Raw genomic sequence first — 12,619 nt, forward strand, 5'->3', positions numbered from 1 at the left:
GTACAAAACGTTTTTAGAGCCTTATAAATGAAAACCTCTTTTTACCGTCACCATTGTGACCGATGGGATTAAATGGCAAGCACTGTTGTGACCGTAAAAGAGCACAGTGCAAAAGCTGTCCTTTCTAAACCTCACTTAAGTACAATACGTGAATGCATTTGCATTTACAGGTTATTCTTAGCTATACAATGCATCATTCCAGCCCCATTCTAGGGACAAAAAACATTAATAGCTTTCTTTTTAAGCACCATGTACAGATTTTCCCCAATTTCCCCCATCCCATCTTGCTAACACCTCAGTATGATACCATGGCTTTTTGGAAAATTGCCTAAACAGATGACTTGGCAAAAAAATTTTAAATAAAAAATATTTAAAAGAAAACACATCTTTGAATTCACTTCACTTCACTGTTGAAACATGCAGTGAGTAAAGGCAAGAATCTCAGTGTGGGTACTTTTGGGAATTTTGGGAAATCCAAGAATCATTGACAAAGTTGCAACTGGGGATGAAAGCACAGGAAGACCAGATTAACAAAGGGCAATCCATGTTCAAAGCATAGCTCTGGAACAAGAGGTAGGAACCAAGGGCTTATTTTAAAGCAAATAAACACAGGCTATGGCATCACAGATGGGCTATCACGAGAACCAGTAGTGAAAAAAGGATGTTCACATATTTTTGAACAATGAAAGAATGAATGACCTTAAACTACATTGCAATTATTCTGGTTTACACCATTTTTGGGCTTCAGATCTTTTCTTCAGATTTTTGAGATGTGGTTAGACTGAAAATGTAGCTCATTGTAAAAGAAATATTAAAACCTGAGCCTGTTTTCTGTGCTATGTATGATAATGGAATGAGAACTCCAGCGCCAGAAACTGAAAATAAGGACAGTTTCAAGATAATTCCACGTATGGTGTATAGTTTGTGCATAGAATGAAAGCCCAGTGAGGTCAGCGGTCATTTGTCCTCAATTACCCTGGGAGTGGCGCATTTCCAAAGTGTGAGACTGGAACTTTTTCAGTCTTGCGGTCATTAATTTCCACTGTGGTGTGTTCACTAAACGTAATTACTCAAGCATGAAGCAATCTGTACATTTCACAATCAGCTGTGTGTTCTAATCACTCGCTTCATAAATGTGAATTTTATCATGTGATTTTATCAAGGATGCTTTTACGGATGACTGCTCAGCCAATCAGATTTTATAAATTACACTATCTGTCTTATATCAGAGACCAACAACCAATCACGCGTCACCGTTTTTCCACCAAACAACCAGTCACGTACCATCATTGTTTCCCAATGACTAATCACTGATCATAATTGAGTCCCAACAACCAATCACTCATCACCATTGTTTTCCAGCAGCTAATCACCAATCACCATCATTCCCAACAACTAATCACCAATATTCATTGTTTTTTTTTGTTGTTGTTGTTTTTTAAAACAACTAATCACAGATCACCATTGTTTTCTTCGCAACCAATCACTGACCAACATTATTTCCATAAAACAAATCGCTCATCACCCTTGTTTTCCAACAACTAATCACAGCTCACAATTGTTTTCTTAACAACTAATCACAGCTCACCATTTTTTCTTCACAACCAATCATTGACCACCACCGTTTCCCAACAACAAACCACTCACCACCATTGATTGCCAATGACTAATCACAGATCACCATTGTTTTCTTCGCAACCAATCACTGCCAAACATTATTTCCCAAAAACAAATCACTCATCACCCTTGTTTTCCAACAACTAATCACAGCTCGCAATTGTTTTCTTAACAACTAATCACAGCTCACCATTTTTTCTTCACAACCAATCATTGACCGCCACTGTTTCCCAACAACAAACCACTCACCACCATTGATTGCCAATGACTAATCACAGATCACCATTGTTTCCCAAGAACCAATTACTCACCATTGTTTTGCGACGACAAATGACTGTTCACCAACAAATCACAGATCCCTGTTGTTTTCTTCAACCAATCACTGACCAACACTGTTTCCCAACAATCAATCACTCATCACCATTGTTGCCCAACAACCAATCACAGTTCACCATTGCTTTCTTAACAACTAATCACTGCACAACACTTTTTCCAAATAAACTAATCACTAATTACCAGTTTTCCCAAGTTTGCTATTTCTTACGTTTCTTTATCTATCGTTCTTTCTTGAATCATGTGATTATTTCCATGTGAAGTTCATGTGACTGTTCTTTCAGGGAACAACTCTCTACTGCAAAAAGAAGAGGAAGAGGTGTTAGAATACATTGCTGAGTTAAGGTAACAAGCTTGTCATGGCCAACAAGGATGAGACCGAATGAGGCAAAGATGCAGAGTTATCTCAAATGACATAAAGGCCACAATTTTACACTCTGTAATGAAGCGTGGCTTAACTAAGCATGGTAGAGACACATCACAGAGTGTAGCCTGATGTGATGACAGTATCATCAAGAATCCAGACATACAGGAGGGAAAGCACTTTTTCATGGTATTTCATTAACCTCGGTCAATATAGAACTCACTTCAGATCTCCTACTGTAACTGTTCATCAGTTCCACTGGTTTTGACAGAATTGAACTCATCAGCGATATTTGTAATATGGCGATAGCAAACAACGCAATCAAGCTACAAGAGATCCAAAGAGAACTAACAGATGATGAAGTGAAATTCAGACCTGGCATCCTTTATGAATTCCGCATAGGAACACTGCTACAACTTATCAATCAAAAATACACCAAAAGAGGAGTCTTCTTTTTTGGCAAGCGGTCTGAGTCTGGACTGATTGACAATTGTGTAAGTGTTTTGAACTTTTCAATATTAACTAACCCCTTGGAAGCCCCGCCTCCTGCCGCCACCTCACAGTAGTAAGGTCAGCGTGTTGGGCATGGCAGGTTTAATGAATGAAAAATTGGCAAAAACGGTTGGCAAATTCTTCACACCAGTGTTTCACTGCGACACACAGTGTTTATTAAATACTTAAGTTCATATTCTGTGAAACAGAAACAATTAAATTAGAAATTAGAAACTTTTGTGAATGGGTACAAACAGAAATAGCTGTGATTATAGAGTGTACAGGAGTGGGTTAAACCCCACTTGGACACAGTTTTACATCGTTATACATATGTACTACCATGGAATAATTATAGCATTGGTTTATTATACTTTATTGTCAGAGATACACACTAAACCGAAGATCTGAGACAGTTGGTGAATGAGGAGTGAGATCTAACAGACATGAGCGATTGTAGGAGGATGAACAGATCTGAGGAGGAAGTGACAGAACAGGAATGATGAGTGTAATTAGAGGTGACTGAGGCAGACAATGACGAAGAGAGAGAGAGAGAGAGAGTCAGATCATGTAGTTTTTTTCCCCTCCCAAAACACAATCTTTCAGCGTGTGTATATCGCACGATTTCATGAAACTCACATTGTTTGGAAAATCACTGTAATTGCGTATGAGAGCATTCAAGGTCAAAGCTCAGTGTGTGTAATTATCCAACATGGAAGTTCATTGCATGACTATTGTGTACGTTACATGTTGTTTCACTGTACACCATTTTAATGTCTAGCAAATAATCATTACATTTTTTTCATTGGCAATATTTCTGCAATTTGGACACATTATTGCGCACCGCTAGTATAATGTTTAGCATAACGTTACTCTTCGACAGTGTGAGCGTCGAGAAGTTTGTCAATGACTTATCAAATTTAGCTCGCCTTTACTGATGTGCATTAAAGTACATTACCAAAAAAACTTATTTTTATCTTATTAGTTAGCAAACCCACTCTTTACTCATTTGATATTGATAACTAGCTAACATTTCCTAACATTAATTTCTACCTTTTCTGGTAGTGTACAATGCTTACGATGGGGCGGCTGGGGCTCAGGTGGTAGAGCGGGTTGTCCACTAATCGTAGGGTTGGTGGTTCGATTCCCGGCCCACATGACTCCACATGCCGAAGTGTCCTTGGGCAAGACTTTGAACCTCAAGTTGCTCCAGATAGCATGTTAGCGCCTTGCACAGCAGCTCTGCTACCATTGGTGTGTGAGTGTGTGTGAATGAAACACAGTGTAAAGCGCTTTGGATAAAAGCGCTATATAAGTACAGACCATTTACCATTTACGATGCGTAAAAGAAAAACACATGCATGATTTATATGATTTACATTATTTACGCAGGGCCTGGATTTACCTCTGAACATTTTGAAATTTGAGGTGAGGAAACTGGAGAAGCAGGTGAACTTGGTTTGGGGAATTGACATGACTGTGAACGTACTGTACAAGTTAAGGAGATTCCGATTGAGGTGGCAGAAAATCGTTTCTTCAATCTTTGTCAGTCAACGTATGTCTCTCGTAACAATGTGAATTTTCCTTCGCGTGATTATTTTTTATTTTTTTAAACAGAATTTCTCGTTTAAATTGCTTCTTGAATTCGGGTTCAGATTTAAGTGAAGATATAATCTCAAACAGATCTGAAATTCGAAATGATCGAGTTACTCAGCTACACGTTATCGTTTCCATAGTAACAGCTCGTTCGCAGGGACTCATACGGCAGAACGATGGAAGGAGTCTCCAGCGTCAGCGCTTGGGAACGGACATAAAGCTGCATCTGTAAGTTTTCCGATGTCTTCACGACTACACTAGGTAGTTTCTCAAACTTAAGTGAGAAGATGAAGATGAAGATGTCGAGCCACACATGATTTTATGGAGATGCCTTTCTGCTCTCCGGACCGGCCTGATCCATCCTGATGCCCTACCTCTGGATGGAGCTCTCATCAACTGGAAGCTACATTCTGCCACTGTGTACAGCCCCAAGCAGTGCAGCCTGGAGATTGTTTAAGATGGTACCGCTTGAAGTACCATTGGAAATGATTTTGGACCTCAATTCCACATGGACATTCTCGCTGCTGTTGCTGGGACTATGGTTGCTGCGATGGCCTTGGAACTGCAATTATCACATGCAGTTTTACACTCAGGTCTCCTTTAGTGAACAGTGGACTAGTTCAACAAACAGACTTCATATAAAAACCATAATGAACTTTCCTTTACTTTCACACTGTTCGTTGTTACCCAGATGAGGACGGGTTCCCTTCTGAGTCTGGTTCCTCTCAAGGTTTCTTCCTCATATCATCTTAGGGAGTTTTTCCTCACCACCGTCGCCACCGGCTCGCCCAATAGGGATAAATTCACACACTTAAAATCTCTATCTTGTGTTTATATGTTTCTGTAAAGCTGCTTTGAGACAACGTCCATAGTTAAAAGCGCTACACAAATCAAATTGAATTGAATTGAACTAGCAACCTGTTGCATTAAATGTGACTATAAAATGTGAAAACTCACAAGTGTTGTGTTTTAATTAATAAAAGAGTGATCGTTGGTATATTGGTGTGGTATAAGTGGAATAAAACACGTGGCTGTAATAGGAAATTAATCAACTTTGGGGAACTAAGAGGAACTCCACTACGTCATACCACCCTGTTACTCAGTATTTTACTACAACAGCAACACACACACACACACACACACACACACACACACACACACACACACACACACACAAAGCTGTCTATTCCCTTTATTGTGACAGATTTGCTTCTTGATAATGATTGTAGTTATTATTTTCATCCTTTTTCTTTTTTGCGCTAAGGATTTATTCATGCGTCGCTAATCCCAGGGGATTGTTTTACACGATGCTCCAAAGTGGCTCCGCTGCACTGAGTTCCAATTACAGATTCGGTATGAAGTCTTGTGATGGACTCACACCTCCTGCAGCTAGGTTAATAAATATTCGTCATTTCCAGATTCCTGCTCTCTCACTCCGCATGGTCTTATTTATAGCCCATTACGACAAGTCGGATTAAGAGAAGAACGGAAAGAGCATGTTGGGGAGGAATTATCCAGCCTGTGATTATTTGTGATGAGGCCTAATTACAGTACATGCATGACTCAAATAGCGCAAAGGTTCATTAATCCAGGCTCGACTAGGGGATGAAGGGACGGAAAAAAACAAGCGGCAAACTCCAGACAGAGGAGAAGCAGCAGTGACCAAGCATGAGACGAGAGAAAAGTGCATGAAGTAGTAAATGAAGATGAGGAACCGAAAGTCCTATTCGTAATAAACCGTGAGATTAATACATATTTAGAGCATAATATTGTTCGCCTTATGGAAACCATGTGAGTATACGAGTACTACGTGAAGGTGCTCGAATAACCAGACGTGACGAGCATCATGTGAACAATGAGTGACAATCACCTGGGATTATTGATTACTGTGAGAGAATTCGATCTGAAAGAAATGTCCTTCATGAGAAATATTAACCTACAATAAAACAATCCTGCAACGAAAACTTCACACGTGAAGCACGTGTGACTTTTTTCAGCAGCTGTAATTACGAAATCAACCAAAGCAAGTAATAATAAAACCATAAAACAAGACGTGATGCATCGAATACGGTGTAAATAGACGAAACGTGACGAAAAAGCTCGTTCTTCGTTCTTACCTCTTTATATAAAGTGCAAAAGTTCTGAAATCCAACACGCACAGGTGGCAGAGGAATGAGAGAAAAGAGAGAAGATGCGGTTATTCAGCCTTCGTCCAGCGTCGGTTGCAGAAGTTGGATTCAAAATGAACGAGAGGAATTAAAAGTGCATTGAAAGAAACAACATGGGGGAACAAAAGACAGATATGAGAGAGAGAGCGAGAGAGTGGAGAGAAATTCCTGAAGAGTGTGTGGTGTTGTGTTGTATGTGTGAGACTATCTCTCATCTCCCTCTCCCTCTGTCTTTCCCCCTCCCTCCTGTCTTCTCTCACTCCTCTTTGCTCTCTTGTTCACTTCACTGCGGTATTGTGAAGCCTTGGAGCTGGGTTTCATCTCCATCTATCTATCTATCTAATTATATATATATATATATATATATATATATATATATATATATATATATATATATATATATAATTCTCATTCATGCCTCGTTCTCTCTCTCTCTCTCTCTCTCTTCCTGTTGTCACTAATTGTAGCTACAATAATGGCACCTCAGTCTAATTGACAGACTCTGTGCTATTTCTTGCCATCTGGTAACAGCTTTGGTGGGTTTTTTTGGAATACCCACATCCCATTCCTTATCTCACACACACACACACACACACACACACACACACACACACACACTTAGAGTGTCGAGTATTAACGCCCACTCACTCCCTTTTTTTTGTCTGCCAAGGGGCCAGTCTAGTGCACTAGAGCTGAAACGATCTGAAGAATTCATGGTATAATAAACAGCCAGCCTAATAATTGGGATTATTCTGTAGAATATAAAATAATAATAATAATTTTAAACAATCTATGGTCCGTAAACTGCTACGTAGGAACAGTTCTACGCCTTTTCCCTCTAGCTATGAATATGCGTGAATATGCAAATTAGACCACTCCTGCCATTCCTAATAGCTAGCGAAAGTACTAAAGTGTACCAGTAGGCCCACTCAATAAAACAATATATTTTTTCTTCTTCTTCGGGTTTTGTGCATCCGGAAGAAATTTGCATTTTGAACTGTCATACGTGGGGGGATAAACAAGATTTTCTGTGACATCACAACAGAGCTCATACATAGCCCCACCCCTAAATCATTTTTATACAAGAAAATACTGAAAAGGAAGGAGTGATTTTGGATGCCGTGTTCTTTTTTATTATTTCGATTTGAATAAACCCAGACAAATGTGCCAACTTTTGACGTAAACAATGATATTTTCAGTGTGGGGGTGGGGGGGGGGGTTGATATGTACTATGATGTCATGCCTTGAAAGCGTCCTTGTCAGGATGACGAGGTCTAACACTGCCTCCACATCACACGACGCTGAACATGGCCTAACAGATGTGTGTGATTGACAACTGTTGCTCTTATTGACTGGATTAGACATGGGGGTCAGCGTTTTTGGTTTTTTTTTCCTTAACGCCTGCATTATAATTTCTATAATCCCCATTTGCATATACTCACAATATACCATTGCATCACTCTTGAAGTTAATACACACACAAAAAAAAAACGCAGCTCGTCACATGTCTAAGAAACACGTTTCAGCATTTGTTTACTTCGTAAATAAGTCAAACCATGATACGGTGCAAAATGTTTTATAACTGCATAGTAATCAATACGTTTGCTCATATTTAAGAATTTTTTTCCCCCTGAAACATTGTGTTTGGCTTGGTTTCTTGGTAAAAAGGATTTCAAAGTATATCTTATGCCGATTGAGACCTAGATGACGTTTGATGCATGAGATATTACGTTTTTTAAAATGAAAGTTTTAGTTTTATGGCTGTACAGCCTGGGAAATGAATCACGCCAATTAATAGTATTAATAGTATAGTATATTATTATTAACTGAAAGCGGTTCTTAAAGTGCACCTATTATGGTTTTTCAGATATTCCCTTTCATGTAGTGTGTTATAGAGCTGTTTGTGAATGTAAAAATGTCTGTAAAGTTTCAAAAATCAAAGCGCAGGACAAACGGAGTTATCGACTCCCAAAAGAAGGAAGCGATTCTGATCAGCTGAAACGATTCGTTAGTGATTCCAGACTTTACTTCCTGTACTAACCTACTTAGGTCTGTAACAAAAAGCCCCGCCTCTGGTCTTCATCGGCTGCTCGCTGACAGGCGGAGCTGAAACTCGTTACGGTAGTGGGCGTTTCCTTTTTGAAACACGCTGACAGCGGTAGACCAGTCACGACAGACTGGGACATCTGACCAATCAGAGCAGAGTATGCTCTCTGAAAGGAGGAGTTTGGAATGAATCCTTTAGAACGGATCATTTAACGAGTCGTTTGTGACACTGGGGGGAAAAAGATAACGCTGCAGTTTAAATTATGAGCACGTTCAAGTGTTTTTTGACCTCGGATGCACATAAATCTATCGTATGAGACCTTTCACGTCTCAAAAACCGTAATAGGTGCGCTTTAAGAAGACGTGACAAGCGAATTAGCATTTACAATGAATTCGTGGACGATTCTGAAGGAATTTTACCCAGTTTTCGATCGACAAGGTCCGTTCTTAGTCATGATGGACCATTATAGATGTGAAACGAGTTCATAACCATAGCATTATTACTATTAAATGCTGTTAATGACATTTTTGCCATTGTGTGCCACTTAAAAAGAATGTATTCTTGAACCTGGGGCAGACAGGAAGACAACTTAGTAAGGATTATACGTTTTTTGGTTGTTGTTTTTTTTTCGAACTTGCATCGGGGGTCATGCAAAAAGAGCCCAGAACCAATCCCTGTAAAAAAAACCCCACTAATTTACATATTGTTCCTCAGGTTTATCATGTTGTAACGTTACTATTAGCAACTACGGATGCTTAGAGAGCTTTCGGCTGGGAAATATGCTAAATTATCTCCAACGTTTTGTTCTTTTTAATTCTGTAAATACTGACTGTTAAATCAACATTTATAGCACTAATCCAAATCTGTAACCGCCTGACGCCATTGAGTAGGATTTTCCAATACCATGCTTGCACATACACATGTAAAACGAACTCTTGATAATAACCATTAGTGCTAATTCTTTTATACAGTATCCTGCACTATAGGACGACCCCCCCGCCCCACACACACACACACACACACACACCCAACCCAACAGCCCAGTTGCTAGGAAACAGAGAGGGATCTCGAAACCCATCCAGATCATGACTGCAGTGTTTGGAGTGTTTGTGCAGGTGCAAAGCGGAGTGACATTAACCACGTCCCATGATGAAATAGAAGCAACAGCAGCCAGAGAGAAAGATCGGCACTTTATTAGCGAGAAGGTCGTCAGGAAGCACTCACTCAAACCGATCGAGGCAAGAGCTGGTTGTTCTGGAAGTCGTTTTACAAGTTCAGTAGACATCATACAAGTTTTAAAATAGGGCACACTGTTGTCAGGGTTTTGTTCAGTTTTTTTTACATACACAGTTCACGTCTCTGTTTTCCAACGTTCCAAAGTTCTGGTTTCCAATGTTCAGGTGATTCCCCCGACAATCCTGCTTTCCAGTCTGGAAGCTGATCTTTTCGTCATTGTGACCTTGTTTTCCAGACGTTTGATCCTAATCAGGTGGAAATCCATTGTTTGTCTGTCTCAATCTCAATTATGGATGTGGAGAAAAGAGGCACACGGTCGGTTTTGCTAAACTGGAGAAAAACTGATAGGTGATGTAAAAAAAAGAAAAAGAGTCCATAAAAATGTCAAATCGATCAAAGCACAGTCTAGAGACTGTTTTTATTTGATTTTATTGTTATGTCTTGGAGGTCGTTAGGGAGCTAGAGAAATGAAAACATACATAAACGTGTGATTTTTCAGCTGCACAACTGTCAGAGCTGCTGTTTTACAACATGAATCGACACCTTCTGACCAATCAGAATCCAGAACTCCCCTCAAGGCATCCCTCAAGGTGCTACACTAGGGCCTTATTTTTCTTTACAGGATCTTTGAGAAAGCAGTTATATATTACAAATTTCTTGACATTTACAAACGTTCATGAGCAGAACTGGTTTCTCGTGCATATGCTTTTTTTGTTGTTGTTGTTGTTGTATCTTTCGAATTGAGTTCTCACTCTAATGTACTTATGAGGTAAAGTAATTACTAAAGGTTCAACCAACAAATGGATGTGTCTTAGTTTAAATTCTAGCAATGTAATACTGCTTTATCAGCACTCTCTACCTTGAGTATTTCATTTGCAAAGAATACATTTCTGTAATATTTCTCATAAGGACATTTTTTACTACCAGTAATTTTGCTCGCATCAGTCATTTTATCAGAACTTTGGACAAACTGTAGCAATAAAAAAATATCAAATCTCAACAACTCGTGATCACAGCATTACCTGAAATGAAGAAACTACATTAACTAGAGGAGAAACACATAGAAGCCCTGAGCCACAAGGTGTGAAAGTTTATGTGACGATAGCTGTGCCAAATAAACTATTTTTTTTTTACTTCATATCTCATTCTTCCAACTTGCAATTTTTTAATTTTGACTTACTAATTTGTTATTTCAAGAGATTGAGACTAAATATCTCAATGATTTAACTTAGTAAGTCAATATTTTGACTTGTAACTCGTGATCTCTTTATGTTGACTTAGTATCTCATTGTTTTAACTCAGTAACTCATTATTTCAAAATGTTATCTTCTTATTTTGACTTAGTAACTCATTATTTCAGGATGTTATCTGATTTTGACTTAACTGAATCTTATCTCATCATTTTGACGCAGTTAACTTGTTATTTTTGACTTGCTAACCCGTTATTTTATTTAGTAATTTAAAAAAACATTTTAATTCTAACATCATCGAACCACTAGGTTTTTGTTGTTGTTGTTTTAATAAATTATGTGAATGCATGCATATTTAATTAGATGTAACCTCATTTGCTTGAATAAATGTGTATTTTTATTATGAATTACTCTCTTCACCTGAAACAAATACATTATTGGGCCTATTTAATACAGTCTCTTTCTACTGCCATTGCTTATTTCAAGCATTTATTTCTAGAAGGAAGCTAAATATAATGACCATTTCCAGTTGTATAATGACCACCTGCTCCTGATTAATTTGTTATTGAAAAAAATTAATCATTGTGGGGAATCATATATTAAAAATTGCATGCAAATTAAATGAGTCAGCATGAAAACAAATGAATCATTGTCACGTATCAAGAAACTCTGGACTCCACTTCCCATCAGCCACTGCACTGCTCTAGTTGTCACATGACCACCTGCACCTGATTCACGTTTTGGTTAATGAGCACTCATGTGTATATATAGTCCGGGTCTGCACTATGTGCTTGTCTTTTGTTGTCTTAGACTCTGGTTGTTTATGTCTTGGTGTTTTGTTTCATGCCACAGTGTTATTCCACGTTGTCTTTGTTTCTTAGTACGTTTATTTCAATAAATGTCATTATCTGCACTTGCTTCTGGCTCAACCTCGATTCGTGACAGAACGAAAGACCAACTATCAGAAGCAGCAGATCCCCACGATGGATGCCTGGTTTGAAGCATATGCGGAGTGGTATTTAGGACTGCTGGAGCAGGAAAGAAGGACAGATGAACTGCTCGCGCAGAATAACCGCATGCTAGGCCTGCCGCAGCTGGACAGACCATGCACCAGGCCACACCCGGCATTCGTAATGGATTACGCCAGGACACGCCGACGGGAGGGGGAATTTTTGGTCGGGGCTGAGACCAACTCCCACCCTCCCTCCCCTATTATGGATCTCGCTCAGCCATCATGCCCCGCCGAGGACGTCGCTCCGCTTTCATGCCCCGCCGAGGACGTCGCTCCGCTTTCATGCCCCGCCGAGGACGTCGCTCCGCTTTCATGCCCCGCCGAGGACGTCGCTCCGCTTTCATGCCCCGCCGAGGACGTCGCTCCGCCTCCCTGTTCGGCTGAGGTCGTCGCTCGGCCTCCCTGTTCGGCTGAGGTCGCCGCTCGGCCTCCCTGTTCGGCTGAGGACGCCGCTCGGCCTCCCTGTTCGGCTGAGGTCGTCGCTCGGCCTCCCTGCTCGGCTGAGGTCGTCGCTCGGCCTCCCTGCTCGGCTGAGGTCGTCGCTCGGCCTCCCTGCTCGGCTGAGGT

Source organism: Ictalurus furcatus, chromosome 13 (assembly GCF_023375685.1).
Source record: "Ictalurus furcatus strain D&B chromosome 13, Billie_1.0, whole genome shotgun sequence".
Lineage (NCBI taxonomy): Eukaryota > Metazoa > Chordata > Actinopteri > Siluriformes > Ictaluridae > Ictalurus > Ictalurus furcatus.